Here is a 7,470-nt window from a genome sequence, read left to right on the forward strand (position 1 = left end):
GTGAGGGGGGAGGAACAGAATTAAATGATCTCCGAGATCCTTTCCACCTCCAATTCGGACGAGTTGCACAGCACCTATGCCTCTTTCAGTCAATTCAATTCAGCAAACCTTTACTAATTGAATTCAACCAATTTATCTTGTGCTAGACACAAGGGATAGATACAAAGAAAAATGAAACAAGACCTGCACTCAAGGAAATTACATTGTACTGGTGGGATGCAGCCTTCGATGTGCTGGTAAAATGCTTTTTAACAAACTGCTCTCTGGGGGGGGGGGGGGGGCGCGCACAAGGGTGGGGGGAGGGGAATGACGTGACATTTAAAAATTGAGTCCTTATTAACATTTTCTCCATCATTTTCTTAATGTCAACAATCCACACAAAAAACATCAAGCCCTATTGTCTATTTCCAAGTTTGTTCTTTGGAAAATAGAAATTCCTGACAATCTAACAATCTGCTCTCCAACCTGTTCAGTTAACTCCAACCCACCTCCGGATACAGTCATATTTCATACAACTACACAAGCAAATGAACACAAAAAAAGTGTTGGATTTATTTACATTGTTATCACTTCCCAAGGATTCTCCATTACTCGAACTCCCTGGTAATAAATAAACCAACCAACAGCTCATGACTCATTTGAAACCTATTGTCTGATACCTTTCAGTTGAGAGGGAGGCTATTTCATCATCAGTCATCTGGAATCAGGATTGGTCATTGTGCTGATCAAAGTTCTGAAGTATTTAGCTGTTAAAAAATTTTTTTTTGCTTGCTTTTGTTTTTTATATAACCTCTATTTGCTAGTTAGTATACTAGCAATTACATTTCCCACCAAACCCTTCCTCCCAGAGAGCCACCCCTAGTTTAGTCCTATTCAATTCTTCATGATCCCATTTGGGGTTTTCTTGATAAAGATACTGGAATATCATCCCTTATAACTAAGAATTAAAAAGCAGAAAACAGGTCAGTAAAGCTAACCCACACTTCAAAAGTGTGTCATTCTTTCTCTAACCCGGTAACTCCAGATTTTGGCTGTTCTGTTTTTCAGTTTTCACTTGGAGGTTTCTTTCATGAGATGATCAGTGGGTTCTATTTCCACTTTGCCTTAGTTTTTTTGTATGATTTAAAAAAATATGTCCAGGTTCTTATTTAGGTCAGGGCTTTCAGGTAGCCCAATGATTCTTTTTATTTTTTCTAAATTCTTATCTTTTATCTTAGAATCAATACTATATGTTGGTTCTAAGGCAGAAGAGTGGTTAGGCCTGGGCAATGGGGGTTAAGTGACTTCCTTAGGGTCATACAGCTAAGAAATATCTGAGCCAAATTTGAACCTGGGACCTCCAGGCTCCAGGGCTGGCTCTCTGTCCACTGAGACAACTGTACATTTTCTTCTATTTTTTTTTTTTACTCTTTTCTTTTTGTTTTGTTATTTCTTGTTGTCTGGAAAGTTCTGATGGTTCAGAGTGACAGAACTAGAGGTTCTCTTTTGTTTTGGAATTCCTTCCCTGTTTTTTCTACTGCAGTCTTCAAACTGGGCTAGAGTTTAGAACTCTTATCTGTGACCTAGAACTGAAAAATGAACAAGAGAGCACCCAGCTGGCATCTATTCTTGTACTCTGCACAAAGGCAGGTCCCTTTGTGCTAAATTTGAGACCTCCTCTTGCCCTGGTACATAACCTTTCCCTGCACTAAAAAGAAAGCCCACTTCAATTGCTGTAGTTTCAGCCCTTGCTGTCTGTCTACTTATGCTGACCTGGGTGGAGAAAATGGCTCGCTGTGATTCCTTCTTAGATTTCTGAACCAAAATTCTGTCTTGTGAAATTTTCTGGTTTAATTTGGAGGTGGTAGGGGAGTGAGGCAGAACACAGTCTACTTCCTACTACTCCATCTTCTTGGCTGTGTAGAATATAGTTTCTCATTAGATTTCTTGATTATTATTCAATCCAAGACAAACTTCAGAAGGAAGTTTGTGGTTGTGGTTCAGGAGGAAGCTAGATGTTCAGTGTTGCTAGATGGACTATTTCCTGTTTTGGCAACTTTTTTAGCTGGAAGTTCGGCCTTCAATTTCAATTAGTTTTTTCATTGTTTTTTTTTTCTCATACATTGTCTTTTTTTAAAAACCCTTAACTTCTACCTTAGAATCAATACTATGTACTGGTTCTAAGGCAGAAAGAGTGGTAAGGGCTAGGCAATGGAGGTTAAGTGACTTGCCCAGGGTCACACAGCTAGGAAGCATTACATTGTCTTTACTAGTGCTGGTTTTCATAAATTGACTTCAAGAGGTCAAAAATACTAATAACTGTGGGGGTAAATAAAGGCCTCAGGTAACAAGTGACAATCTGAGCTGTGCCAGCAATAGCAAGGTAGTAGGGATTCTTTTAGGCAGAAGAGAGAAAGGAAGGCATTGTAGATGGGAGGGATAACTTATGTAAAAGCACTGAGAAATGTTTTGTATGGGAAAACTGGTGGATCATTTGAACTACATTGGAGGCTATATGAGTAGGAGCTATATGAGCAAGTCAGATAAAGTAGGAAGGTGCCTAATGGTGGAAGACTTAAATACGAGGTATATAGAATTTCTTTTTCCTGAATTTAGCCTCTCATTACCATCTGACCGTTAAATATTTACAAAATATCTCAAAATCAACACGAATAAAGCTGAACTCATTACATTTCCCCCTATACCTATGCCCAAGTGTCAGCTAGGGAGTACAGTGGATAAAACTCTTGGATCTGGAGTCAGGAAAACCTACATTCAAATCTGTCCTCAGAGACCTATTAAGCTGTGTGATCCTGGGCATATCACTTAATCCTGTTTGCCTCAGTTTCCTCATCTGTAAAAATGAGCTGGAGAAGGAAATAGCAAAACATCCAGGATCTATGCCAAGAAAACCTCATATGGGGGTGGGGGGCAGCTAGGTAACTCAATGGATTGAGAGCCAGGCTTAGAGATGGGAGGTCCTAGGTTCAAATCTGACCTTAGACACTTCCCAGCTGTGTGACCCCGGGCAAGTCACTTAACCCCCATGACCTAGCCCTTACTGCTCTTCTCTCTTGGAACCAATACATAGTATTGATTCCAAGATGAAAGGTAAGGGTTAAAAAGAAAAGAAAACAAAACAAAACCCCACATGGGGTCATAAAGTTGGACACAACTGAACAACAGAGGAATTTTTAGTTTTTCCTCAAGGAAATAGAGAGCCATTGAAGACGGCAAAGTCAGCTTACATTTTAGGAATATCAATTTGGCAACAGTATGGAGGCTGGACTGGAGAGGAAAGAGACTACAGGAAAACCAATTAGAAAGCCGATATCAAAGATCAGATGAGAGGTGATGAGACATCCTGAATGGAGACAGTGTCTGACTTGAGAGATGCTTCGGAGTTAGAATTGACAAGACGTGGCAATGGGAGGTAGGGGAAGAGGAAGAGTAAAGGATGACTCAAGTTTATAAACCCAGGCAAATGGAATGATGGTGATGCCTTTGGTAAGAATGGGGAAGTGTGGAGGAATAATAACAATGACAACATATTGTTATAGTACTTTAAGGCTTCCAAAGTATTTTACAGCTATCATTTTATTCTCACCACCACCCATATCAGGTAGATGTTATTATTATCTCCATTTTGCAGATGAGTAGACTGAGACCAGGCGAGATTAAGTGACCTGCTCAGGGTCACCCAGCTAGTAAGTATCTAAGGCTAATCTTGAATTTGGGTCTTCCTGACACCAGATCCAGCAGGTCTCTTCTCTGTATCACCTAGTTGCCTCTTAGGAGTAAGTATGGGGGAAATGTAATGAGTTTGATTTTGTGCATGTTGATTTTGAGATGTTTTGTAAATGTTTAGAAGTCAGATGATAATGAAGGGCTAAATTCAGGAGAAAGATTAGGGCTGGATGTATAGATTTGGAAGTATAGAGAGGGATAATGATTGAATTGATGAGCTGATGAAGCCACTGAGGGAGAGGTATAGAAAGGGAAGAGAAGAGGGTTAGAGCCCTGTGAATGTCCACATTTAGAGTGGAAGTAAGATAGTAACAATAATAGTGACAGGGGCAGCTAGGTAGCACAGTGGATAGAGCACCAGACCGGGACCTAGGTTCAAATCTGGCCTCAGACACTTCCTAGTTGTGTGCCCGTAGGCAAGTCACTTAATTCCCATTGCCTAGTTTTAGAACTGGTACCCAGAGAGAAAATAAGGGTTAGAAAAAGGATGACAAAAAAAAACTATAGAAAGGCCAGATGTGGTCTGAGCAGAGTTCACTGGCACCACGTGGCATATTGTGTTCAGTCCTGGGCACTGCTTAGCATACCATCAACAAGGACATTGACAAAATGGAATGAGTACAGATGACGGTACCTGGGATGGTGAGATCAGACAGCCATGCTATATATGAAGATTAAATCAATGTCCATTTTTCAGTCTTCGTTCTACTTGGTCTTCCTGTTGCTTTGAATGGGATAGGGAAGGTGGTATGGAGTCCATTGAAGGCACCAGGACAAAGTCTGCCAGTTTGTTGGCTCATGTCTCTGTCTGGGTACCACATTCTGGCCCCAGAGGTGTGCCGTGATGGTTCTGGTAATTGACCTTGACCTTGATCACTTGTTAGAGTATTGACTCTGCCTGGTAATGGAATCTGAGTGGCATGTTTTGGATTCACTGAAAGGAGTTCTTGTGTATTGCCAGGGGAGGCAGAAGGCTCTTGGGGCCAGCTTGAGGCAGAGATCCCATAGCTCTCAGAACATAAAGGAAGCATAAAGGTTCTCTTGGCTTGGCTGGCTGGCTGGCTGGCTCTCTCTCCCCAAGGCACCCAGGCAGTGTGGGTGTGAGAGGCAACAGAGTGTAATGGAAATAACACAACCCCAGCTCTGTTGCTTAGTGCTTGGATGTCTTTGGACAAATCTCTCAATTTCTTTGAGTTTCATTTCCTCATCAGTTAAATGAGAGGGTTGGAACTAGCTGACATGTAGGGTCCCTTCTAGCTCTAAATCCCAGAAATCTTATCGGTCTAGTGGCTTGCCATTCACTTACAACCTCTCCTCCTCTCCCCTATCTGAACCTTCTTCCCAAGAACTGTTGTTGAGCCTATCCCCAGGAGGTCATCCACCTGGTTACCAAGCTCTGTGGATGCTACTTCTGCAAAATCCCTCAGAACCTCCCTCCCCTCTATTTCCCCGCCTCCTCTCCAATAAGTTACCTCATTATAAACTACCTGTATTTTTTTTTTAAACCCTTGTACTTCGGTGTATTGTCTCATAGGTGGAAGATTGGTAAGGGTGGGCAATGGGAGTCAAGTGACTTGCCCAGGGTCACACAGCTGGGAAGTGGCTGAGGCCGGGTTTGAACCTAGGCCTGACTCTCACTCCACTGAGCTACCCAGCTGCCCCAGAACTACCTGTATTTTTGCAATAATCACCTAGTAAGTCTTCCTACCAAACAAATGGATAATTTTGATTACATCAAATTAAAAAGGTTTTGCACAAGTAAAACCAATGTAGCCAAGGTTAGAAAGGAAGGCAGGAAACTGGGGGAAATTTTTTATAGTGAGTGTCTCTGACAAAGGTCTCATTTCTCAAATATATAGAGAACTGAGTCAAATTTACAGAAATACAAGTCTATTCCCAAACTGATAAATGGTCAAAGGATATAAACAGGCAGTTTTCAGAAAGAAGAAATCAAAGCTATCTGTAGTCATATGAAAAATTGTTCCAAATCACTCTTGATTAGAGAAATGCAAATTAAAACAACTCAGAGGTACCATCTCACAACTATCAGATTGGCTCACGTGGCTAAAAAAAAAGAAAAATGATAAATGTTGGAGAGGATTCAGAAAACCAGGGATACTAATACACTGTGTGTTGGTTGAGTTGTGAACTGATTCAATCATTCTGGAGAGGAATTTAGAACCGTGCTCAAAGGACTGTAAAACTGTGCATACCTTTTGACCCAGCAATAGCACTATGAGGTCTATATACCTCAAAGAGATCAAAGGTAAAGGAAAAAGACCTATATGTATAAAAATACACTGCTATAAAGCATGACACCATGAACTCTTAAATGTAAAATTCTAGGTGATAAGGCAAATGCAATAACAATAATAATTTTTACTTGATAGAAGGCAAAAACAGGAATAACCAAAACTATACTCTAAACCAAGGGTCATCAATGCACAAAGTGTCTATGAGGGAGAGTGGGCACACACAGAAAAGTTATCCTGTGTCCAGAATAACTCATAATTATGGGTCATAGATATCCTTGAACCCTGCAAAATCTATCTGTCTCACACCAAACTACTTCCCCACTAGTTGCTCCTCTTCTGGTCCTCACCATTCTCCTGCCAGGAAAACCTTCTTCTTCTTCTCTTATGCTGATGAAACAGGGACAAGCTCATTTAGTCCACAGTCATTCTTAAAAGGGTGCTAAGAAAGTGTTAACTCTTTAGGAAAGAAACATAAAAAAAAAATTACTCTTTTTCAGTGGCAAGTAGTTCCCTTAAGACAGAGAACTGCAAATCTTAAGTTCCTCTCTAAGCAGTCTAAACAAGTCCAGCCAGTTTTTCCCTCAACAGGATTTAGCTTTCCCGCAATCAGCTTCTGTTCAAACAGAGCCTCTTCCCCATAAAGCACAGCTCACAGGTAAATGGGTCCAATTTCTTTCCCCTTCTGTTTCTCCCTCTCAAACCACAGAGGGCAGTAGAGGGCAACTCTTGAGATTTCCCCTTAGCTGATATAACCCCCAGGCACAGAGTAAGCACTTGAATGCTCATTCCCTTTCTCCCTTAGGCTGTAGATGGCACTAGAAAGCAATAATCTTAGACAGCTCTATACATAGCAATCAGATTCATCTCTCCTCCAATCAGCACTGCTGAAAAATATTCTTAGGCGGCCAAGCCTTTCTCCAGCAAATTGGCAACGTGATGCATTTCAATCAGCAGGCTTCCCACAAGGCAGCAGGAGCCAGCTGTCTATGTAGCCTTCCATACCTTCTTTCCCCAGCTTTTTGTGACATCCTGTATCTCCTATCTCTTCCTCTAGTTTTCTCTCTGCTATTCCTATTTTCCCCCAAAGCTTCCTTGTGGTCAGTGACTTATCTTTCCCTTAGAAAGTAAAAGAAAAGAAATCTACTTTTCTGTCAGGTATAAACCCAATAGTCCTTATATCATCTTCCCACAGTCCCCAGTTAGTCCTCTAATTCCCTCCCACAACAGACATCTCAGAGCACACTCTGTTCTGTACCACCTTTGTCTCTGGGGGAGTAGGCTCAAAACTTAATTCAGTCTTTACATACCATTGGTCCAATCCAATCCAGTGCAATAAATGCCGGGGGGGAGACAGCACCCAAAAGGAAAAAAGAAAGGTGGGGGAAGGAAGGGAGAAGTTCTTGTTCTGTAGAGTTGAAAGCAAGGAGCACGACAGATACAGAGTAGAATGAGCCACAAAGTCTAGTTTCTGCTCTATATAAAGGAAGCA

The sequence above is a fragment of the Gracilinanus agilis genome, chromosome 1 (assembly GCF_016433145.1).
Source record: "Gracilinanus agilis isolate LMUSP501 chromosome 1, AgileGrace, whole genome shotgun sequence".
NCBI lineage: Eukaryota > Metazoa > Chordata > Mammalia > Didelphimorphia > Didelphidae > Gracilinanus > Gracilinanus agilis.